Source organism: Chiloscyllium punctatum, chromosome 15 (assembly GCF_047496795.1).
Source record: "Chiloscyllium punctatum isolate Juve2018m chromosome 15, sChiPun1.3, whole genome shotgun sequence".
Classification (NCBI taxonomy): Eukaryota; Metazoa; Chordata; class Chondrichthyes; order Orectolobiformes; family Hemiscylliidae; genus Chiloscyllium; species Chiloscyllium punctatum.
The window spans coordinates 97136655-97162685 of NC_092753.1; the positions used below are offsets into that span (position 1 = coordinate 97136655).

At 44.4% G+C, this 26031-nt stretch overlaps 1 protein-coding gene across 8 annotated transcripts in view; it reads left to right on the forward strand.

The window, feature by feature from the left end:
- robo2 (roundabout, axon guidance receptor, homolog 2 (Drosophila)) overlaps positions 1–26031 on the forward strand; it is a 1634458-nt gene that overhangs the window by 1316269 nt on the left and 292158 nt on the right. The gene's annotated exons all lie outside the window — the stretch shown is intronic.

The window sequence follows — 26031 nt, forward strand, 5'->3', positions numbered from 1 at the left end:
TTCACAGATGCTGCCTGACCCGCTGACCTTTTCCAGCAACCTCTGTTTTTGTTGTTGATGAGAATTTTAAAATCTGCAAATGCAGGAATGATTGAGGAGGGGGTTTCATGCAAGCTAGGAAAATTAGTGACAAAAATTTTAGCAATATGCCCCTTAATTTCATAAATGTCCTAAGGTGCTTCACAGCAGTGTTACAAACCAAAATATCACCAATAGCAAATGTAGAGGATAAGGCCAATCATTTCCTCAACTTTCCATCATGTACCACTCATCTCTTCATCCATCACCCCACTTTCTCCCCATATCCCTCAATCCCACCTCCCCACCTTCTCTGTATATTCCTCAATCCCACCTTCTCTGTATATTCCTCAATCCCACCTTCTCTGTGTATTCCTCAATCCCACCTCCCCACCTTCTCTGTATATTCCTCAATCCCACCTCCCCACTTTCTCTGTATATTCCTCAATCCCACCTCCCCACCTTCTCTGTATATTCCTCAATCCCACCTCCCCACCTTCTCCGTATATTCCTCAATCCCACCTTCTCCGTATATTCCTCAATCCCACCTCCTCCACCCTCTCCCCATATCCTTCAAGCCCACCTCGCCACATTCTTGCTATATCGCTCAATTCCACCTATCCACCTTCTCATCATATTCCTCAATCTTATCTTCACACTGTATACATGAATCATATATCTTTGGGAATAGATTGAACACTCTCCCGATGATACGCTGTTTGATTAGCTTTTTGCAGCAATTTAATGGCCAACGTAATGTTTCATCTCACTCGCAATGTTCTCATTATTGTTGTTCAACTCCCTGGGTTTGGACAATTTGCTGAAATCAATTGCATCAATTATCTCTGTAATTTTCAATTAGATCGACTCAGCATTTATTCTTAGCTTCCTTAACCATCATCCATAGTTTGAGCTATTGTCATGAAGATAATGTTGTTGTTTGTCTCATCCTTTTCTCTGTATATCTGTCTCTCTATTTCTTTTCTCACTTCCCCCTTTCGTTCTCGTCCTGTTCACTTTATTTCTGTTTTTATCCCTGTCTTTATCTGTCCATCTCTCCTCCCTATGTTACTATGTCTTACTCTGTCCCTTTTTTTTACTATCCCTGTGTTTAGAGAAATGCAATTGTATGTTGGGTACCCTATAGCCATTATACCTCAACTGCTGCTGTAACTTACTTTCACTTTGGTTTGCAGTTGCCACTAAATAAATTCCAGGAGACATACTGTCAGTAGTATGAAGTGGAGTCTGAGTGGAGTTTCAAAATGCTAGAGAGCCAGCTACTCCAAAATAAAACAATGGGGAAGAAATAGTCCGTAACTTTGATGCGCTGGGTGAGTCAGAATGGCTGTTAGTTTTCCACACTCTGCAGCTATAGAAATGAAAGGGGATGTGAGAAAAAAAAAGGATTTTATTCCACTCTAAGTAGCAAAGCTACCAGGGTAAGGTGGTATGTGGCTCAATGGTTAACACTGCTGCTTCACAGCGTCAGGGTCCTGTGTTCAATTCCACCACTCAGGTGACTGTGTGGAGTTTGCACATTCTCCCCGTGTCTGTGTGTACACCCTCCAGGTGCTCCAGTTTCCTCCAACAGTCCAAAGGTATTCAGGTTAGGTGGATTGTCCATAATACTGGATTAGTGGTGCTGGAAGAGCACAGCAGTTCAGGCAGCATCCAACGAGCAGCGAAATCGACGTTTCGGGCAAAAGCCCTTCTTTTGCCTGAAACATCGATTCGCTGCTTGTTGGATGCTGCCTGAACTGCTGTGCTCTTCCAGCACCACTAATCCAGTATTTGCTTTCCAGCATCTGCAGTCATTGTTTTTACCGGATTGTCCATAATGTCCAGGGTGTGCAGATTAGGTTGATTCGCTGTGGGAAATGCAGGGTCAAAAGGATGGGGTTGGTCGGGATGGGATGCTCTTCAGCGGGTTGGTGTGGACTTAATGGGCTGAATGGCCTGTTTCAACACTGTATTCTATGAAGTAAATAAAAAGATTGAGCAAAAAAGAATAACAACCCTGTTGCGACAATAAATCTGCCAAGGGAGGAGAATTTTACACAATAAATGTATGTGCATAGATGGGGTGGATAGTCAGAGGCTTTTTCCCAGGGTTGAAATTTCAATTACAAGGGGGCACTGGTTCAGGATGAGAGGGGGAAAGATTAGGGGAGATGTGTGAGGGAAGTTTTTCATGCAGTGAGTGGTAGGAGCCTGGAACACCTTGCCAGAAGGGGAGGTGGAAGCAGGCACATTGGTGACATTTCAGAGGCATCTGGATGGTGGCATGAATAGGGAAGGAATAGAGGGATATGGACTGAATAAGGGCAGTAGGCTTGTTTTGTAGTTAAGTTAGGGCACGATGATCAGCATAGGCTTGGAGGGCTGGAGGGCCTGTTCCTGTCCTGTCATCCTCATTGTTCTTTAGTTCTTTTGTTCCATGACTAGAGTGGGAAAAACAGTGCTGTAACTGCAAGAAGTTGAATCACTTTACGCGTAAGTGCTTAACCCGGAAGAAACTATGCAATCCTATTGAGATGGTAAAAACAATGACTGCAGATGCTGAAAACCAATTACTGGATTAGTGGTGCTGGAAGAGCACAGCAGTTCAGGCAGCATCCAACGAGCTGCCTGAACTGCTGTGCTCTTCCAGCACCACTAATCCTATTGAGATGGCTGCTGGAGAGTGACCAGCCAGTATTTCGCGCCATGTCACCTGTTAACATTGTCAGGTCAAAATGGTGACTGCAGAAGGAGAGCATTAAGCGAATGTGAAATGTTAAATTCTGATGCTCTGAGCAACATTATGAGTTTCTCAGACCTGTTCAAAGTGGCCCAAGGTGTAGAGGTTAAGGTTAAGGTTGTCTGATGGAATGATCCTCATCCTAAGAGATCCATGCAATGTAAACAATGATGATCTGCAGTCTCAGATAGTAGGCATTAAGCAAAACACCCACATTTCAGCTGAAGCAAGTCTGAAAGCTGGATTGGTAACCCGAAACTGGCCAGAAGGGATTTTCTGCTTTCATGCAACCACGAGTGAACTCGAACCCGGGTCCCTGTGAGTCAGCTTGTCTGCTGAACAGATCGAATAATGTTTTTCCAGTTCTTGATTGGTGGATTCTGCCTGGTGAATATCATCATGAAATAGATGAGAGAGCGAGGCTAACACATCATCCGCTGAGGAAAGTTCCAGCTGCCCTTGGTCCAGACTGAATGATAAGATAGCTGGGAAAGGCGGGGAGCAGTCAAGAGAGTGATGACTCCTTTATACTGGATTAACAGCATGGCAGCAGTGAACAGCCTCAAAACTGAGGGTCTCCATAGATTCAAAGAATCCCAATGTAGCTTTGAAGAGATCACAATACCCCATTGGAGAAATGTTACCACAGTACACATATTTACAACACTCAGTACAAAGGATGGCACCATTTTCTGACCACATTCTGGGCTCCAGTTGGAAGACCAGTTATTGTACATGCCATTTGCCATTTCCACTATTCCAGAGAGGTGTTAGTGTGGACAACATTACATAGTCCATAATCTTCCTAGATTGGAAGCTATTGTGATTGATTCATTAGTCTATGGATGTTGAGAAATTATTGAAGAAGTCATTGCATATTACAGTCAGAATATAGTACAACTGCGATAGAGAGCTTGCCACATAAATCTGAAGCTGAACCAGAAAAAGAGATAAAGGGAGATGCCTGAAGTCAAGTCTATTCATTAGATACTAACATCAAAAAGACAGGAGATGCAGTGACCAACAGATATGAAAGCGTTGCAATTATTTGTTAGATTAATGAACTATGAAGCAAAATTCTTACTTAATTTGTCAGCAAATTGTGAGTATCTAGGAATCTCACGGCCAAAGGTGTGTCATCGTTCTGAGGACAGAACAAGGAGCGACTTTTACACAAAAGAAGTCAGCAACCCAGTAGAGTTAAATTTAAAGGACAAGTGCCTTGCAATTGACTATCATCCCAGGAGTCTGCACATCCCAGACAAATTGGCAACAGTAAATCACAGGCATGTTATTGAAAGACCTGAGCTCTTCAGAGATAATGGATGAAATGTGTGAGAGACTGACGAAAGTCGGACAGACTAGAATTCTCGCGTTCATGCTTATAAATGATACTTTTTTTTACTGCCTATATATGGGGTCACTTGTAATTACAAATGATTCCGATTGCAAAGTTTTTATAAAAAGGGATATTTCTTGAGGGGCAGTACGGTGGCTCATTGATTAGCACTGCTGCCTCAGTGGGACCAGGTTCAATTTCACCCTCGGGTGACTGTCTGTGTGGAGTTTACACGTTCTCCCTGTGTCTGTATGGGCTTCCTCTGGGTGCTCCAGTATCCTCCCATAGTCCAAAGATGTGCAGGCTAGGTAGATTGACCATACTAAATAGCCCCTAGTGTCCAGGGATGTGCAGGCTAGGTGGGTTAGCCATGGGAAATGCAGGGTTATAGGGATAGGGTAGCAGGATGGGTTTGAGTCAAATGCTCTTCAGAGGGTCGTGTGGCCTGCTTCTACACTGTAGGGTATCTATGATCCTGGGGAATTGCCTTAGTACATAGTGCACTGGCTAGATTGACGTAGCTATATTATGTATACATATATATAATTTGCTTTTGTGGTAGTCATTAAATATTTTACTTGAAACATCGTCTACCTCAACATTTTTCTTTCTCTTTCTTTGTCTCTCCTATCCTTCCTTTCTCCATCTAGATCTGTCTCTGTCTCTCCCTCTCTTCATCGCTATCTGCCCCAGTTCTTTACTTAATGTACCTGTGTGCCTCTCTTTCTTGATCTCTGTAACACTTTATATCTCGCTTCTGTCTGCCTGTCTCTCTGCCTCTCTTGCAGGTTTTCCTCGTCTCTTATTGTCACTTCCTTCCCCCTCTTTGTCTGTCTATTTCTCTCTGTCTCTGTTATTCATTCGCTGTAACACTTGAGTTGTAAAATGGTAATGTATCACTGTAAGCAGTGCTCAAAGGGGTTTTGAATGTCTTTTACAAGCAGCAAGCGCCTCTCTGTATTAGAAAGATCACTGTGTGAGATTGTTGGAATTTTCAAAGGAGGCAGCAGGATGATAAAAGGATATCGGCTATTGCTGGCATCAGTCAAGATTTTATGCTCAAAGAATGGCTATATCTAAAGCAAGACTGAGAGAAAAATGAAGATGGTCTAATTGAAGATCACAGAGAGATCTGACAATAATCAGGCAGACAAGTTGTGCGATCCCGAAGGATGCGAGTTGAAAATAAGAAGCCTTGACACATTGCTAAAACTCTCACCCTCCTGTAGCAATTCCTTATGGCCATACCCCTCCCAATCGTGGTAATGAATGATCCTCTGACATCTCCGCATTTTCTGTAAGTCCTTGCAGCTTGCAAAATTGCCCACCCCCTTCAATGCATAAAGTCAAATTCTTTGCCAACTTTTAATCACCTCACTTTTTTTTAAATTCTCTTGTGGGATGTGAGTGTCACTGGCTGGGTCTGTGTTTATTGCCCATCCCTAGTTGCCCCTTGAGAAGGTAGGGATGAGCTGCCTTCTTGAACTGCTATAGTCCATGTGCTGTAGATAGACACTCAATGCCCCGAGAGAGGGAATTCTTCATGGCTTTTCATTTGGTCCAGTGTCTGATTATCACTCCCAATCTATCCCTGAACTCTGCTGAAGCACCTTGAGATGTTTTCCTATGTAAAGGAGCTATTCAAATGCAGGTTGTTGGTGTGGTGGCACTTTGTGGTGAGAATGTAAATTGGACTTTTCTAATCTATAGTGGGATTTGGGCATCTTTGGTAAGGCCAGCATTTAATACCCAACCCTAACTGCCCCTTGAACTGAGTGGCCATTTTAGAGGCTTGTTGAGAATCACTTTTCATTGTGTTTTTGTAACACAATACAGGTGGCAATATATAAATCAAATCAAATCAAACCAATCCAGTTGCTGTGGGTCTGGTGTCACGTGTATGCCAGACCAAGCAAGGACGGTGGATTCCTTTCCATAAGATCATAAGATCAGAAGACCATAGGAGTGGAAATTAGGCCATTTGACCCATCGAGTTTGCTTTGCCATTCGATCATAGCTGAGAGGTTTTTCAACCCCATTTTCCCACTTATTCCCCATAACCTATGGTCCCCTTGGCAATCAATAACCTATCTATCTCAGTCTTAAATATACTCAATCACCTGGTCTCCACAACCCTCTGTAGCAATGAATTCCACAGATAAAGGACATTTACAGCAGGAAGTGCTGGAGAAACTCAGCAAGTCTGGAAGAATCCCAGAGAGAGAAACAGAGTTAGTGTTCAAGTCCACTATGACTCTTGTATCTGGCCTTTAGACTAACTTTTGAATTCCAGACTATGATTCAATTCACATTTTATCAGCGACATGGTCATATTGGAATCCAGAACACTTGTCTGGGACTCTGGGCTGATAGTCCTGTGATATTCCCATTACGCTATAGTCTCTGCTAAAAGAAAGGAGCCTGGTAGAGATAGATTAACCATTCAGTTGATAGCAGTGCCATCTAACACACAATCTCAGCTGAGGGGCATCAACCCCTTGAGGTATATCCCATAGCCTGCAGGAAGTAAAGAAGACAGAAGTTTTGACCTCAGAGCGATTTACCAGATGGAGATATAGGAAGGGTTTATAATGAAAAATTAAACAATGTAATATATAGCCTGAAATGTCGAAGATTGAGGTGTAATTTGATTATGCCACTCAAGATATAGTGGGGAGCAGGGATTTTGGATTATAACAATCTATTTGTCCTGTTTAAAGTGGGCATAAACTTGGCTTATACTCTCTGTGCAGAAAAAAACAGAAAGTGCTGCTGGTACAGGCTTGATAGACTGAAGGGCCTCTTCTGTACCATTTGATTCTATACTCAACAGATCTGCTGGCCTCTGAGGTGAGTTAAGCATAGTTAATGTTTCTGAATGCTACCTTTCCTTATCCCTATATTCCTGTGCCCCTGTGTGTAAGCACTGCGGTGGGAGCAGGATTGGGCATTTGATAGTTGATGGGGAGGATTATCCAGTTCATAAACAGGGAGAAAACAATATACTTCAGCACTGCTTTGGAGCAGTGAATCATAGAATCATACAGAATAGGAGATGATCTGCTCATTGTAACTGTGCTGGATTTTGCAGTTATTGCAATTCCCTTCCGTTTCACAAGTCTCAAAGATCAATCATTTTTAACATCTCTGTTCCATTTGTAGAAATTAATTTTCCAACCCATAATATTCTTAAATTGCTTTTTCAGGTTTTCAATTTGTTTTGGTGAACTGTATTCACTGGAATTTAGAAGAATGAGGGAGAATCTTTGAGAAACCTATAAAATGCAGACAGGACTCAACAGGGGAAATGCAGGAAAAATAGAGAGGGAGTCAGGAACCAGGGGTAACAGTCTAAGGATATGGGGTAGGTCATTTCAGTCTGAGATGAGGAGAAATATCTTCTGCTGTCTGACCTGCTGTGCTTTTCCAGCACCACTCTAATCTAGACCCCAGAGAATGAGGAGCTTGTGGAACTCTCTGCTACTGAAAGCAATCAGGGCCAAGACATCAAATACTTTCAAGAAGGACTTAGATAAGGTTTGCAGTGCTGAAGGGATCAAAGGGTATGGGGGGAAAGCAGGAATAAGGAACTGAGTTGGATGATCAGCCATGATCCTGTTGAATGACAGAGCAGGCCCAAAGGGCTGAATGGCCCACCCCTGGCTTCTATTTCCTCTGTTTCTAAACTAACTTTATTTACACCACCCCAACAGAGAGGGCATTATACTGACATGCTCAGACCTTGCATTATGTGCACCCTTCAATGGCACAGCACTTCATCAGTTAGTAAAGTAAAGCCACGATCATACCAGAGGACCAATGCGCTGCTGTCCATTAGAAAGGTGACTGCTGCTGGTTTCACCTGAGGGTCACCAAACCTCAGGCAAGGGGAGAGGTTGAGAATGTGACTCCTTCCTGCTAACCTCAGAACAGAAATTCTGAAAGTGCAGAAACCGCTCAGCATTGCCCCCTTTGAAAGAGCTGTACTCCCTCAGTACTGCAACGTCCCCCTGGCCCTGGACAGGGAATGCCATCTCAAATTTGTGCTCCTTAACTCCCTGGAGTGGGATTGAACCCATGATACCCTGAGTGAGATGCAAGAGTGCAACACACTGAAGTATCACAGGGATTCAGGAAACAAAATAGTGACAGGAAATGCTGACAATGCAACAAAAATATTAAGAGTTAAAACGCTGTAGGAAAATAAGTAATTTAAAGTGACATTGGTTCCTGCAACCAGGCCCTCAGACCTACCCATTAATAAGTTTATTTCACGTCCTTTCAAAATCTGTGTTGGCCTGAACTTATCCTGACCTGTAGTGACCCTAGTTCATTCTTAACTGGTCCATCTTGAACATCCTTATTGATCTGTAGACAAAGCACTGTCAGCTCGCATCGATACATCATTCCTTCAGTCATCTCACTGCTCCGCTTGAATTTATTTTCCATTTTTTTTAAGAGATCAATAGTACTAAACTGCTTCGTTGGAAATTAGGGAGATGGAATAAGTACTCATTTTTGAGATTGACTAATGTCCCATTGATCAAATGAGATTGTATTTCAGAAACGGTTACAAATCAATGTTTCACATTCGCAAGACCTCTGTCTCTCTCTCTCTCTCTCCAGTGTCTTTGTAATACCCCCACACCCACCCCTTGTTAGTTTTGTAACTTTCCTCTTGTGTGCAGTTCTGGAATGCACATTATACGAGGAATGCGATAGCACTAGAGAGGGTGCAGAGGAGATTTACCAGGATGTTGCCTGGGCTGGAGAGCTTTAATTATGAAGAGAGATTGGACAGACAGGATTTTTAAAAAAATATATTCATTCACAGGATGAGGGCACCGCTGTCCAAGCCAACATTTATTTCCCATCCCTAGTTGCCCAGAAGGCATTTCAGAGTCAACCACGTTCCTGATGAAGGGCTTTTGCCCAAAATGTCAATTCTCCTGCTCCTCAGATGCTGCCTGACTGACTGTGCTTTTCCAGCACCACACTCTTGGCTCTAATCTTCAGTCCTCACTTTCACCACGTTGCTGTGATTCTGGAGTCATATGTAGTCCAGACCAGATAAGGATGGTAGATTCCTTCCTTAAAGGACACTAGTGAACCAGATGGGTTCTTATCCCCAAAGGAGAAAGTGAGGACTGCAGATGCTGGAGATCAGAGCTGAAAATGTGTTGTTGGAAAAGTGCAGCAGGTCAGGCAGCATCCAAGGAACATGTAGAGGGAGGAAGAGAGCTTCTTCAAGGAAGGCATCCTTGTAAGAAGGGCTTATGCCTGAAACGTCGATTCTCCTGTTCCTTGGATGCTGCCTGACCTGCTGCATTGAATTAAAAAGCTTTATATAGTACCTCCTATAACCTGAAACAGTTTATTGTTGATGAAATACTTTACCTCCCTTTCCTAAAGATGCTCCTTAAGGAAAAGCTTTTGGCTATTCTTCTTCCTGAGTTCAGTCAGGTTCGCACGGTGGCTCAGTCGTTAGCAGTGCTGTCTCACACTGCCAAGGACCAAAGTTCAATTCCAGCCTTGGGTGACTGTTTGTGTAGAGTTTGCACATTCTCCCTGTGTCGGCATGGGTTTCTTCCCACAATTCTAAGATGTGCAGGTTAGGGTGAACTGGTCATGCTAAATTGCCCAAAGTGTTTAGGGATGTGTAGGTTAAGTGCATTCATCAGGGGTAAATATAGGGTAGGGGAATGGGTTTGGGTGGGTTACTCTTCAGAGGGTCGGTGTGGACCTGTTGGGCCAAAGGCCTGTTTCCATACTGTAGAGATTCTATGAAGTTTGACCCACAATAGGGTAATTTCTGTCACAGTAGGGTAAAAGGGCTAAATCTAAAGTATTCCCCAGTGAGAATGGAGATTGAGCCCGATATCATTGGCACTAACATTGGCACTCCAGCCATTTTTCTGCTGAGATCCCTTCCAACAGCACCATCACCCAACAGATCTCTGTACTATGGCAGCATTTTTTAAAAATTCATTCAGAGGATGAAAGTGTAACTGGCTGGGCCTGCATTTATTGGGAGAAAGTGAGGACTGCAGATGCTGGAGATCAGTGTCTCAGTCCCAACTCTCGGTCTCAGCACCGCCTTCTTGACCTGCAATCTTCTTCCCGACCTCTCCGCCACCCCCCCCCTCCCCCTCCCCGTCCACCCCCACCCAACCCTCTCCGGCCTATCACCCTCACCTTAACCTCCTTCCACCTATCGCATTCCCAAGGCCCCTCCACCAAGTCCCTCCTCCCTACCTTTTATCTTAGCCTGCTTGGCACACCCTACTCATTCCTGAAGAAGGGCTTATGCCCAACGTCGATTCTCCTGCTCCTTGGATGCTGCCTGACCTGCTGCGCTTTTCCTGCATTTATTGCCCATCCCTAATTGTCCACAGGGCAGTTGCCTTTGGATCTTGAGTCACATGCAGGCCAGACCAGGTAAGGATGGCAGTTTCCTTCCCTCAAGGACATTAATAAACCGGATGGGTGTTTCCAGACAATCAACAATGAATTAATGATCATCATTAAACTCTTAATTCCATTTTCTTTATTCAATTCAAATTCCACCATGGTGTGATTTGAACCCAGGTCTCTAGAACATCATCCACAGTCTCTGGGTGAATGTACCACTGGGCCATTGCCTCCCTCATACACCTTTCCATGTACAGTTTGTCATGAGTTGTAGTGATACTGGAGGCTCCAATTTCTTTCAATCACTCTTGGCGTGCGTTGGAGCAAATTGCAAGTTCATAGTCCAACTGTTTGATTGTGTTTGGTTAGGCATCATCTTTGGTCTTTGGGTAGAACTGGAATCTTGAGCTTCTACTTTGGAAATAGGGAGCTCTCCCCACTGCATCACAAGACCTTCATCCTGAGGCCTCAAGTTGTCTTATACCATGTAGAGTTAAATGATGCTCTATAATGCTCCTGTGAAATACTTTCTGATGTTCAATCGTGTCACAAATGTCATATAAATGTTGAGGAGGTGCTGGTGTTGGATTGGGATGGACAAAGTTAAAAATCACATAACACCAGGTTATGGTCCAAATAAACGTGTTGGATTATAACTTGGTGTTGTGTGATTTTTTAACTTTAACCATATAAATGTTAACTGCTTTGTTGATGTGTAGACTCCTGATGAAGGGCTTTTGCCCGAAGCATCAATTTTCCTGCTCCTTGGGTGCTGCCTGGCCTGTTGTGCTTTTCCAGCACCACACTCACAAATACCAACAAACAAATACATGTCAATGAGCTGATAATCTTGTTTTCTTTGACAGTAATGTTGGTTGAAAGAAAAGTATCAGCCAATGCAGCTATCCTGATCTAGTGATGTGAGATGTTTGTAGCCATCTGACAGGCAGATTAGATTAGATTCCCTACAGTATGGAAATAGGCCCTTCGGCCCAACAAGTCCACACCAACCCTCCGAAGAGTAAACCACCCAGACCCATTTCCCTCTGACTTATGCACCTAAGACTATGGATAATTTAGCATGGCCAATTCACCTGACCTGCACATCATTGGATTGTGGGAGGAAACTGCACAGACACAGGGAGAATGTGCAAACTCCACACAGACAGTCACCCAAGGCTGGAATTGAACCTGGCTCTCTGGCGCTGTGAGGCATCAGTGCCAGCTACTGAGCCACCGTGCTGTCCAGAGATGGTCCGAGCCTTTATCAAACAGACGACACCTCGAAAGAGTTAAAAGATGGAAAATAAGCCCTGGCCTGCCTGATAACCTTTTCCTTCTTCCCCATAATCTGCCCCAACTCCTGGCCCCCTGAACCAAGTTCCAATCCTCACCTAGCGGAGATTATGGACTGGACTGGTTACCTGACCCTGGGGAGATGAAGGGAGCACTGAGACCAGGGGAGTCAGTGTAGATGAATGCACTGTTCCTTAATTACTTTAAAATTGGATTTTTAAAATTATATTTTCTGTGCATTTTTATACTCTCTCTGGAGGGTTCAGGCTCAATAATAATTTTATTTAAAGGGAAAAGCTGGTACAATCAGTTCATGGTGCATGGCTTTGCTAATCAAAATTAGAGCGGGTGGGGTTGATCGCTGTGGAAATTCATGTACTGTCCAAATGTAATATGCAAAAAGTAGTTAAGAGTTGGCTAGTCCTTCTTATACAATCCACATAAAATAAATCAATTGTAAAATTGTGGTCATCAAGGGAAGAGATCCTAATTTTTATTACTTTGATTGAAATGGGCTCCTGGGTCACAGTCAGTCGGGGTGAACTAGGCGATACTGACAGTGTTAGCTACAGCAAAGGAGTCTCATGAGCATCTTTTGCACTGCTTGTGTCATGAATGTTTGCATGTGAGGTGCAGATGTGTGCGTATGCAGGAGATGTGTGCAATGAAACATGAGTGTGTGCATTTTAGTTCTGTGTAAACTTTTGGGTGTGTAAATTTTTTAGATTAGATTACTTACAGTGTGGAAACAGGCCCTTCGGCCCAACAAGTCCACACCGACCCACCGAAGAGCAACTCACCCAAACCCATTCCCTTACATTTACCCCTTCACCTAACACTACGGGCAATTTAGCATGGCCAATTCACCCTAACCTGCACATCTTTGGAATGTGGGAGGAAACCAGAGCACCCGGAGGAAACCCACGCAGACATGGGGAGAATGTGCAAACTCCACACAGACAGTTGCTTGAGGCAGGAATTGAACCCAGGTCTCTGGTGCTGTGAGGCAGCAGTGCTAACCACTGTGCCACCGTTGTGTGTGTGTGTGTGTGTGTGTGTGTGTGTGTGTGTGTGTGTGTGTGTGTGTGTGTGTGTGTGTGTGTGTGTGTGTGTGTGTGTGTGTGTGCGCGCGCGCGCGCGTGTGTGTGTCTATATATATATATATATATAGGTGCAGTGAGTGTTGGTATCAGTTGTCCACATTGACTGAGGAACCTTGGGTCTGGTAAGGGTAGTCTTACTTGAGATAGCAATGAGTTCAGTGCCACCTGAATTCACTGAACACTAGAAGGTGCTCCAAGTGTGGACCTAAATATAATGCCAGATTTGGGTGAGTGCTCTCTGGTCAAGTAACATCCTACACCCTGGTCAAGGACCAATCAAATAATGGAAAGCCATGGTCCCTTGACAAGTTGATTCTAAGGGCTGTTTATTACAGGGCATGTGGCAACTATAAAAGCAACAGATGAGAGACTATCATTATTTATGGGTATGTAAGCCAAAATAAAGCAAAGTGGGATTTTCTTAGTCAAGGGTGGTCTGCACCTGGTGAGAATGGTGTTACAATGATGTTGAATACATGAAAAATCTCAGCACCCACCCTTGTGGAATCATACAGTACAGAAAGAGGCCATTTGGGCCATTGAGGTAGTCCCTGTGAAAGATGTCTCATTAGCTCCACTGCTTTATCGAAGGGTGGTTAGATTTGCTGATCATTGTTTGACTGAAACACGATCCCTGACCCAAGTGAATGTGGAAGCAGACTGAGAAGAGGGAAGAATGTGTCTTTATATTTTTGTCCTCAGAACACGGGCACAGTGAGCAGGAATTCGCACCGCTCGATATTTGCTCATTTATGGACACCTTTACCTTCCTGAATGAATGTGGTGGAGGGTGGTTCATTGCATGGGGTTTATTAGCACAGACCCTTCTCACTCACCAGTGACTCTTGTGCATTATGGAGTTAATTATCAATGGCCCCTGAGATTTGACAACTTATTATCAGTCATTGCCTTGTCTTCATAGGTGAAGAATGTCCACTGGAGTTCTGGAACCTTAGAGCAGTCTCATCGGAAACTGTGTAGCTTCCAGTGAGCAAGAACTAACTGACTGTGAGGTCAGTTTTCATCACCCGGTCCATCATGGCAACCAACTCTCCCAATAATGAGTCCTTATCTCACAAGCTCCTGACAAATTATATGCTGTTTATGAAACAAATGCAATATTGAGCGACATCAACCCTGAGAATCAACAGGAAATCTACAAATTAGTAATGACTAATTCCTTGTCTTGGCCACATAAGCCATCAAACACCAATGAGCAATAGTTACCAGACTTTCTGTCGCCCTGTTCTCTGATTCTGTCTCTCTATCTCACCCTCTTTTATCCATTTCCCTTTCTCCATTGCCTACCTCTATCTCTCTGTATCTTCCTTTCACTCTCTCTCTCTCCTGCATTCTTTCTCTTTCCCTCTCCTCATGTCTTCCTCTCTCTCTCTGTCTTAATCTCTTCCAGCTTTCCCCCCCTGTCTCTCTCTCTCTCTCTCATACAGTCATAGAGTCATTCATCACAGGAACAGACCCTATGGTCCAACTTGTCCAGGCCGATCAGACATCCGAAACTGAATTAGTCCTATTTGCCTGTGTTTAGCCTCTCTAAACCTTTCCTATCCATGGAGCTGTCTAAACATCTTTTAAATGTTGTAATTTAACCTGTATCGACCACTTCCTCTCGCAGTTCATCCTATATACGAACCAGCCTCTGTGTGAAAACGTTACCCCACAGATCCCTTTTAAATCTTACTCTTCTCCCCTTGAAATTATGCCCCATTGTTTTGGATTCCCCTATTCTAGACAAAAGACCTTGGCTTTCACCCTATCCATGAAGATTTTATAAACTTCCATAAGGTCAGTCCTCAGCCATTGCAAAAAGCCCCGGTTGATTCAACCTCTCCTTATAACTCAAACCCTCTAGTCCTGACAACTTCCTTGTAAATTTTTTTTGGTTTCTAGTTTAACACCATCCTTCATATAACAGGGCGACCAGAATTGTAAGCAATATTCGCAAAGTAGCCTCACCAATGTCCTGTACAGCTGCACCATGATGTCATAAAGTAGCCTCGCCAATGTCCTGTACAGCTGCACCATGACGTCATAAAGTAGCCTCGCCAATGTCCTGTACAGCTGCACCATGATGTCATAAATAGCCTCACCAATGTCCTGTATAGCTGCACATGACATCATAGTCTCACCAATGTCCTATACAGCTGCACCATGACATAATAAAGTACCTCACCAATGTCCTGTACAACTGCACCATGACGTCATAAAGTAGCCTCGCAAATGTCCTGTACACCTGCACATGACATCATAAAGTAGCCTCACCAATGTCCCGTACAGCTGCACCATGACATCATAAAGTAACCTCACCAATGTCCCGTACAGCTGCACCATGACATCATAAAGTAACCTCACCAATGTCCCGTACAGCTGCACATGACATCATAATGTAATCTCACTAACGTCCTGTACATCTGCACCATGACATCATAAAGTAGCCTTGCCAATGTCCTGTACAGCTGCACCATGACGTTTCAACTCCTACACCCAATGGTCTGACCAATGAAACTAGTGTGCCAATCATCTTATTCACAACCATGTCTACATACTATGTTCTAGGAATTATGAACTTGTACCCCCAGGTCTGTCTGTTCAACAACACTCGTCCAGTCCCAACTACTAACTGTGTAAGTCCTGCCTTGATTTGCCTTACCAAAACACAGTATCTGGCACTTATCTAAATTAAACTCCATCTGCCTCTTCTCAGCACATTGACCTATCTGGTGAAGATTTCTTTGAACTAAGGGCTCCAGCCTGAAATGTCGATTTTCCTGCTCCTCGGATGCTGCCTGACCTGCTCTGCTTTTCCAGCAACACTCTCAACTCTGACCTCCAGCATCTGCAGACCTCACTGTCTCCTAATATTTTCCACTGTCCAGTACACCACCAGTCATCCGCTAACTTACTAACCATGCTTCCTATAGTACCAGACAAATTGTTGTTTTAAATGACATAAAACAGTGGACCCAGCCCTAATCCCTGTGGCACACTGCTAGTCATTGGCCTCCAGTCCAAGTAACAATCCTCTACCACTACACTCTGTCTTCTACCATAAAGCCAATTTTGTCTCAACTCTCCCTAGATCCCTTGTGATCTAACCTTACTCTCTTTCTCACACTCTCCCTCTTTGTTCCAGACTGCATCCCCTTCTCTGTCTCACTCTGTCAGCCTGTTTCAAGCTGCCTGTTTCTCCCCTCATACATCACTCCATGCCCTCGCATCTTTCTTTCTCTCTCTCTCCCCCTTAATCTCCATCCCGCTCTCCCTCTCCGTTCATGTACTGTAAATGCCTGCTCGCCCTCAGTAAGCTGCATACTCACAGCAACACACGTCCAATTAAAGCAAGAGATTGAATTTCTAAACCTCAATTAAGTTTGTAATTATACTGCCAATAAAATAAACAGAAAGATATTGTTATCAAAAGGTCTCAACCAGGTCTAATCCTTCACTAAAGAATTCAGCACCAGAGGGCAGATGACAGGAGAAAAAATTCTAACTACTGTATTCATCATCTAAAGGAAGAGGACTCACATTATATTCTACGATACTGAAACACAGCTGGAAATCTATATTCCATCATCCCAAACACATCTCAGCCAGCGGGGACACCTTCAACTGTACAATACTGGGGTACAGTGCTGGTGGGGACAGGTCTGTCACTGTATAATACTGGGGTACAGTACTGGTGGAGACAGATCTGCCTCTGTATAACATTGGGGTACAGTGCTGGTGGGGACAGGTCTGTTACTGTATGACACTGGGGTACAGTACTGGTAGAGACAGGTCTGTCTCTGTATAACATTGGAGTACAGTGCTGGTGGGGACCGGTCTGTCTCTGTATAACACTGGGGTACAGTACTGTTGGAGACAGGTCTGACACTGTGTAACATTGGGGTACAGTGCTGGTGGGGACAGGTCTGTCACTGTATAACACTGGGGTACAGTACTGTTGGAGACAGGTCTGACACTGTGTAACATTGGGGTACAGTGCTGGTGGGGACAGGTCTGTCACTGTATAACACTGGGGTACAGTACTGGTGGGGACAGGTCTGTTGCTGTATAACACTGGGGTACAGTACTGGTGGGGACAGATCTGTCACTGTATGACACTGGGGTACAGTACTGGTGGAGGCAGGTCTGTCTCTATACAACACTGGGGTGCAGTACTGGGGGGAACAGTTCTGTTTCTGTATAACACTGGGGTACAGTACTGGTGGGGACAGGTCTGTCTCTGTATAACACTGGGTACTGTACTGGTGGAGACAGGTCTCTCACTGTATAACACTGGGGTACAGTATTGATAGGGACAGGTTTGTCACTGTATAACACTGGGGTACAGTACTGGTGGAGACAGGTCTGTCACTGTATAACACTGGGGTACAGTGCTGGTGGGGACAGGTCTGTCACTGTATAACACTGGGGTACAGTACTGTTGGAGACAGGTCTGACATTGTGTAACATTGGGGTACAGTGCTGGTGGGGACAGGTCTGTCACTGTATAACACTGGGGTACAGTACTGGTGGGGACAGGTCTGTTGCTGTATAACACTGGGGTACAGTACTGGTGGAGGCAGGTCTGTCTCTGTACAACACTGGGGTACAGTACTGGTGGAGACAGGTCTGTCTCTGTACAACACTGGGGTACAGTACTGGTGGAGACAGGTCTGTCTCTGTATAAAACACTGGGTACCGTACTGGTGGAGGCACGTCTGTCACTGTATAACACTGGGGTACAGTACTGGTGGAGACAGGTCTGTCACTGTATAACACTGGGGTACAGTACTGGTGGAGGAGACAGTGAGGACTGCAGATGCTGGAGATCAGAGCTGAAAATGTGTTGCTGGAAAAGCACAGCAGGTCAGGCAGCATCCAAGGAGCAGGAGAATCGACGTTTCAGGCATGAGCCCTTCTTCAGGAAGGTCTGTCACTGTATAACACTGGGGTACAGTACTGGTGGAGACGGGTCTATCTCTGTACAACACTGGGGTACAGTACTGGTGGGGACAGGTCCGTCTCTGTATAACACTGGGGTACAGTACTGGTGGAGACAGGTCTGTCTCTGTATAACACTGGGGTACAGTACTGGTGGAGACGGGTCTATCTCTGTACAACACTGGGGTACAGTACTGGTGGGGACAGGTCTGTCTCTGTATGACACTGGGGTACAGTACTGGTGGAGACAGGTCTGCCACTGTATGACACTGGGGTACAGTACTGGTGGGAACAGGTCTGTCTCTGTATAACACTGGGGTACAGTACTGGTGGAGACAGGTCTATCTCTGTTCAACACTGGGGTACAGTACTGGTGGGGACTTGTCCGTCTCTGTATAACACTGGGGTACAGTATTGATGGGGATGGTTTTGTCACTGTATAACACTGGGGTACAGTATTGGTGGGGGCAGGTCTGGTGCTGTATATCAGTTTTGATGGGGTTCAGTATGTGTTGGGCACAGTGCGTGTTTGGAGGTATGTGGGAAACGGTGCGGGTGAGGGACATTGTGGCTGGGGCACGGTGTGGCTGCAGATCATGTGGCTGTGGGATAGGCTTGTCAGCTGTAACGTGCCTCACTACTTATGTTCAACAGCACTGTTTGAAAGGACACTGAGGAAAATCTACTGTGCAGGAGCTGCTTATTGCGGCTCAGCTGTGAATGTGAGGGTGGACCCACATCTTGGTCCGCAGGCTGTGTTTGGTACTGAACAATTTCTCTCAGATACGAAACAAAACATTCTTTCAGACCAAGGAAAATATTTAGCCAGAAGGCTCAAATGTTGCCAAAACAATATGAACAAGTTTGGCCTCCCATCAGTGGAATATGAAGGGACAGGCCAAAAATACGAAAACAATACGTTCTATGTGTAAGGCTGGATTGATGTGAACTGGGGTGATATTGTGAGTGTCAGTGAATATTTTATGGGCAATGAGAAATTCAGGCCTATCTACATTTGCTGGAGGTTATTTATAACTTGAATTGCTTTCCAGCTGTCCCCCTCCATCTGTCTCTTCGTCCCAGGGCCTGTGGATGACATTAAAGACTGGCTTAAAGGTTTACCTTAGATGAGGTGAACCAAGCCGACAGCCTGCTCTTTATTTTGGCAGCTCTCGGTTCCTTCTGAATGTCAATCAAGTACCTTGCTGTTGTAAGAGCTGCAGTGAAAACGTGGCTCAGTTTGATCCCCCAGGTCTCCCGAGATTTAGCTAGCCTCAGTGAGATAGGTCACGTCAGTGTCGAAGAGTGTGGTGCTGGAAAAACACAGTTGGTCAGGCAGCATCTGAGGAGCAGGAGAGTCGATGTTTCGGGCATGAGCCCTTCATCAATTCCTAAAGAAGGGCTTCTGCCCAAAACATTGACTCTGCTCCTGGGATACTGCCTGACCTGCTGTGCTTTTCTAGCGCCACACTTTTAGACTCTGATTTCCAGCACCTGCAGTCCTCACTTTCTCCTAGGTCATGTAGATGTGATGTATTGGCCCCGTGTTTTGTTAGAATGGAAAGAGGGTCGAATAAAAGGGACCAGGTTCCTTCCGATGCCCCTAGAGTATTTAAAAAGGGCAGCTACACTGGTCTCATACAGGTTTGAGAAGCACCTTTCACAAACAGGTTTTCTCCAATATTTGCCTTATGGCACTGTCTCGGAATTTAACCTTTAATGCCAGGAGGTCCCAGGGAAGTTGCCGGGCTGCAACCTTTAAGCTTAGCAAGAAATTAAAAAAAACTTAAGCACGATCAGACAAAGGAGAGTAATTGAGTGGAGTTAGTCCAGGAATGCGCTGAGCTGTGAGTCAGATGGGTAAGTTTCACTTACTTTAGTTTGGAAGTCACCCAAATCAGGAGGTGAAGACAGAAGTTCTCCTTTGAAATGTAGACGCTGAAACTATCATCATTGCATTCAGGTGTGTTCCTGCATGTTTAATTCAATGGGTGATGACAGTTCAGTATTAAATGCAGCAAGCTGTCTCTGATTGGAATACGCAAAGGAAGGAAGAGATGCGTCTCAGGTTCCATCAGGGAGAGTTGTATTAAATTATAGAGTCATAGAGATGTACAGCATGGAAACAGACCCTTCGGTCCAACTCGTCCATGCCGACCAGATATCCTAAATTAACCTGGTCCCATTTGCCAGCACTTGGCCCATATCCCTCTAAACCCTTCCTATCCAGATGCCTTTTAAATGTTGAAATTGTACCAGCTTCCACCACTTCCTCTGGCAGCTCATTCCAAACACGTACCACCCTCTGCGTGAAAAGGTTGTCCCTTAGGTCATGGCATAGCACCTTAGAAAGGTGTATAACCAAGGACAGGACTTTTGTTTTGTTCATTCACAGGACGAGAGCATCACGGGCTTGGCCAGCATTTACTGCCCATCCCAAATTCCCCTGAAGACAGTTAACAGTCAACCACGTTGCTTGTGTCTGGAGTCACACGTAGGCCAGACAGATAAAGATGACAGTTAGAGTCAGAGAGTCATACAGCACAGAAACAGATCATTTGGTCCAACCCATTTGCACTGACCAGGCATCCCAACCTGACCTAGCCCCATTTGCCAGCATTTAGCCCATATCCCTCCCAACCCTTCCTATTCATATACCCATCCAAATACCTTTTAAATGTTGCAATTGTACCAGCGTCCACCACTCTGGCAGCTCATTTCATACATGCACCACCGTCTGTGTGAAAAAGTTGCCCCTCAGGTCACTTTTATCGCTTTCCTCTCTCAACTTAAACTTATGCCCCATAGTTTTGGACCCCCTCAACCAGGGAAAAGATCTTGGCTATTCACCCTATCCATGCCCCTCATGATCTTATAAACCTCTATAAGGTCACCCCTCAGCCTCCGACACTCCAGGGAAAACAGCCCCAGCCTGTTCAGCCTCTCCCTACAGCTCAAACCCTGCAACCCTGACAGCATGCTTGTAAATCTTTTGTGAACCCTATCAAGTTTTACAACATCCTTCCAATAGAAGGGTAACCAGAATTGAATGCAGTATTCTTAAAGTGGCGTCACTAATGTCCGAGGATGCTGCCTGACCTGCTGTGCTTTTCCAGCATCACACTCTCGACTCTAATCTCCAGCATCTGCAGTCCTCACTTTTGCCTCAGCCACTTCATGATGTCCCGACTCCGATACTCAAGTGCATTAACCAATGAAAAACATCTTCCTTACCACTATCTACCAGCAATGCCACTTTCAAGGAACGTTGAAGGGAATTTTCCTGACAATTGGCAATGGATTCATGGTCATCACGAGGTATTTAATTCCAATTCAAATTCCACTATCTGCCACACCAGGATTTGAACCCAAGTCCCCAGAACATTATCTGGCTCTTCTGGATGAACAGTCCAGCGATCATAGCACTAGGCCGTAACTATGGTGTTTCAAGTGGGCACAAACTTGGCTTACACTCTCTGTGCATAAAAACAAAAGATGCAGGAAGTACAGACTTGATAGGCTGAAGGGCCTCTTCTGTACCATGTGATTCTATACTCAGCAGGTCTGGTATTGCCTGAGGAGAGAGAGGCACAGTTAACATTTCTGAATGCTACTTTTCCTTATCCCTATATTCCTGTGCCCCTGTGTGTAAGCACTGCGGTGGGAGCAGGATTGTGCATTTGATAGTTGATGGGGAGAGTTATCCAGTTCATAAACAGGGAGAAAACAATATACTTCAGCACTGCTTTGGAGCAGTGAATCATAGAATCATACAGAATAGGAGATGATCTGCTCATTGTAACTGTGCTGGTTTTTGCAGTTATTGCAATTCCCTTCTGTTTCACAAGTCTCAAAGATCAATCATTTTTAACATCACTGTTCCATTTGTAGAAATTAATTTTCCAATCCATAATGTTCTTAACTTGTTTGTTCAGGTTTTCAATTTGTTTTGGTGAACTGTATTCACTGGAATTTAGAAGAATGAGGGAGGATCTTTGAGAAACCTATAAAATGCAGACAGGACTCAACAGGGGAAATGCAGGAAAAATAGGGAGGGAGTCAGGAACCAGGGGTAACAGTCTAAGGATATGGGGTAGGTCATTTCAGTCTGAGATGAGGAGAAATGTCTTCACCCAGAGAGTGAGAAGCCTGTGGAATTCTCTGCCACAGAAAGTGAACTCAGCCAAAACATTGAACGTTGTAAAGAAGGGGTTAGATATAGTTCTTAGGGCTAAAGGGATCGAATGGTCTGGGGAGGAGGCAGGAATGGGATACTGAGTTGGTTGATCAGTCATGACCATATTGAATAGAGGAGCAGGCTCAAAGGGCTGAATGAAGCAGAAGTGGGTACTGCAGATGCTCGAGATTAGAGTCTCGATTAGAGTGGTGCTGGAAAAGCACAGCAGGAAAATCGACATTTCGGGTAAAAGCCTACTCCTATTTTTTATGTTTCTAACATAGAAACAAACAGCAGATCCCAGCCTCATATTGTGTTCTATAAACCCTCACTAATATTGTTAACTCTTGGATTGAGGACTGGAAGTTTTGATGCTGAGACATGTAAGGAGATATTAGGACCAAACACTCAAAGCCGTGCATTTTAAGGAATGTCTTAAGGGAGGTAAAAGGGTTGGAGAATTGAGTTATAACAATAGGCAGGGACTTGTTTTCACTTGAGTATTGGAGGTTGAGCGGTGGCCATACAGAGGATTATAAAATCATGAGTGGCATGGATAAGGTAAATAGCCAAGGTCTTTTCCCACAGATGGGCAAGTTCAAAATTAGGGGGCAATTTATTTACACAGAGACTGATTTGTGTCTGGAATTAACTGCCAGAGGATGAGATGGATTCAGGTGCAGTTACAATATTTGAAAAACATTTGGATATGTGCGTGAATAAGAAAAGTTTGGAGAGATATAGGCCAAGCGCAGGCAAGTAGGCCTAGTTTAGTTTGGGATTAAGATCGGAGTGGACTGGTTAGACTGAGGGGTCTGTTTCCATGCTGTATAACTCTATGATTCTATGAGTCTTTAAGACAAGAAATCGGAGAAGTAGTAGTCCATTCAGCCCATCAAGCATGCTTTACCATTCAGTATGATCCTGACTGATGTTGACCGGCAATTCCACTTTTTCTCCTGCTCCGCATGTCCCCTGAGAGACCAAAAGTCTGCCTACCCCAGCTTTAAATGTATTCAGATGATCGAGCATCTGTCACCCTATGGGTGGTGAATTCCAGGATTCACAATCCTTTGGGTGAAGTCATTTCTCTTTGTATCAGCCAAGAAGGATTAAGAGACTTGGTTGATGGAGAAGGGGACGGTAGTGGGTGGGGTGGAAGAATCTCCAGAACTTGGAACACAGACAGCTGAAGGTACAGCCACTGACCATGGTAATTGGGGATGTGTAAGAGGCCAGAATTGGAGGATTTCACAGTTTTCGAAGGCTGGAGGAGATTGCTGAGGTAGGGTCACTTGATCTGAAACATTGACTCTGATTTCTCTCCACAGATGCTGCCAGACCTGCTGAGCTTTTTTAGCAATTTCTATTTTTTTGCAGAGGTAGGGACTGGTTAAAGCAACAGTGTGATTTGAAAACCGGAAGGAGAATTTTAACTTTGCAAGAGCAGTAATGGGATTTATTTTTAACATGCTCTTGGAGGAGAGAAGGGCATCTGGTTTAGTTTCTAAACGAAAAGGCAGCATCGCTGGCAATGAAGATTTTTCAGTAAGCAATGGGAGATTATATACGAAATCTTGTGAGTGAAACTTGACCTCACGTGCTTCTGATTCAGCAGCAGGAATATACTTTGGGATGCCCTGTGATCATAGAAGGAATTGGATCAACTCAAATCATTTTATCCTTCTGAGGTCTGAACTGAAGCTGACACCATGAAGAGGGAATTTCAATGTCTTTTGTGTGATGTAGTTAGAGTGATGGACTGGAGCCAAGTGTTTTGGCCCCAAGTCCAAATCCCCTACACCTCAGGAAAGACGATTCCATTGACAAGCAATATGGATCAATCTCTCTCTCTCTCTTCTTTCACAACATTGCTGAAGTCTGCCGTCACTCTGTAACTGCACAGTGTTTGATTTTTTTTAATGGGCTGTGAACCTTGCTGGGAAGGCCAACATTTTTTGCCCATTCCAAAAGTTCCAGTATTTTGTGCCTGTCATCACAGTGCACGGCAGAATGAGTGTCCAGGAAATGAAACGGGTGTGAGGAACTTTTTTTTAATCTCTGTTCATGGGACATGGGCATTGCTGGCTTGGCCAACATTTATTAACCATCCCTAGTTGCCCCTTGAGAAGGTGGTGGTCTTGAATCACTGCAGTCCTTGTTGGATGAGCACTAAACATAGAAGGGAAAGGCAGGGCAAGTCCACTCAATCTATTGAGTCTGCCTTGCCATTGAATATGATCGTGGCTGATCCTCTATCTCAACTCTTTATTCCCTCTTTCTCCCCAGGCCCCTTCCTGCCTTTCAAGTCTAAATAAAACTCTCTTTCTTGAATATATTCAGTGACTCGGCCTCCACTGCCTGCTGTGGGAGAGAATTCCTGCATTTCTGAGATCCCATCAATTGAGGTCCCACTCCCCTCATCACCCCTCCCTTCCCCTCCCCACCTTTTCAGAACACAGGAAGCAAGTTAGAAGATTTTGAAAGGGCTTCAGAGGGTAGATGTTGGGAGACTATTACCCACCTCTGGAGAGTCTAGAAGGCAGGGGCACTGTCTCAGAATATAGGGTTGATCAAGGATTGAGATAAGGAGAAATTCCCCACCCTAAGGAAAAGTCACTTGCCATTCACCTTATCTGTACCCCTGATGATTTTATAAACCTCTATAAGGTCACTTCTCAACTTCCTACTCTCCAGTGGAAAAAGTCCCAGCCTATCCAGCCTCTCCCTATAACTCAAACCCTCCATTCCTGGCAACATCTTGGTAAATCTTTTCTGAATCCTCTCCAGTTTAATAATATCCTTCCTATAACTGAGTGACCAGAACTGGACACAGTGCTCCAGAAGAGGCCTCACCAATGTCCTGTACAGCCTCAACATGACGTCCCAACTCCTACACTCAAAGGTCTGAGCAATGAAAGCAAGCGTGTTAAATGCCTTCTTAACCACCCTGTCTAAATGCGATGCAAACTTGAACGAATTATGTATGAAAACCCCAAGGTCTCTCTGCAATTAAGACACTGCTGTTCGCTCAAAGGGCTGTGAATCATTGGAAATCTCTATCTCAGAGAGGTATGGTTGCTTAGTTTTGGATCTGTTTCAAAAATACGATTGATACATTCCTGAATTCTAAGGAACTAGGGATATGGGTAACTGGCAGGAAAGCAGAGAGAACATTGGTCAGTCATGGTCACATTGAATGGTGATGGAGCTGTGAAGGACTGATTGGTCTACCTTGGCTCTTCTATTATTACATTTCTTACTTCTTTACCTTTGAAGTGGAGATCGTTGCCTTTATTGAAAGTGATTTTTTTTCTTCAGACTTGTGTGATAAGTGAAGTACGGTTTAACACCCCCAAATTGAGCGCGCACGCAGCTTAATTTCACAGCCATTAATTTAATCCTTTCTAAGCGTGATTTACTTTGTGAGAGAATAAAATTGGGTTAACATATTAAAAAGACAAAGGAAGAGCCTGCGCTCATAAATTCCTCCCACGGTTGCAAATTTTAAAAGAATCTGCCGGAGCATTGTGTCGATAGAAAGATTATGTACTTTGTTACGTACGTGAAATGTTTCACCAGCAGCAGGGTATGTTGGAAAGTGCTATCACTGTGACAATGTAGGAAAATGGCAGCCAATTTCTGCACAGCAAACTCCCACAAACAGCAGTGTCTTAATTGCACAGAGACCTTGGGGTTTTCATACATAATTCGTTCAAGTTTGCATCGTGTTTATATAGGGTGGTTAAGAAGGCATTTAACACGCTTGCTTTCATTGCTCAGACCTTTGAGTGTAGGAGTTGGGATGTCATGTTGAGGCTGTACAGGACATTGGTGAGGCCTCTTCTGGAGCACTGTGTCCAGTTCTGGTCACCCAGTTAAAGGAAGGATATTATTAAACTGGAGAGGATTCAGAAAAGATTTACCAAGATGTTGCCAGGAATGGAGGGTTTGAGTTATAGGGAGAGGCTGGTAGGCTGGGACTTTTTCCACTGGA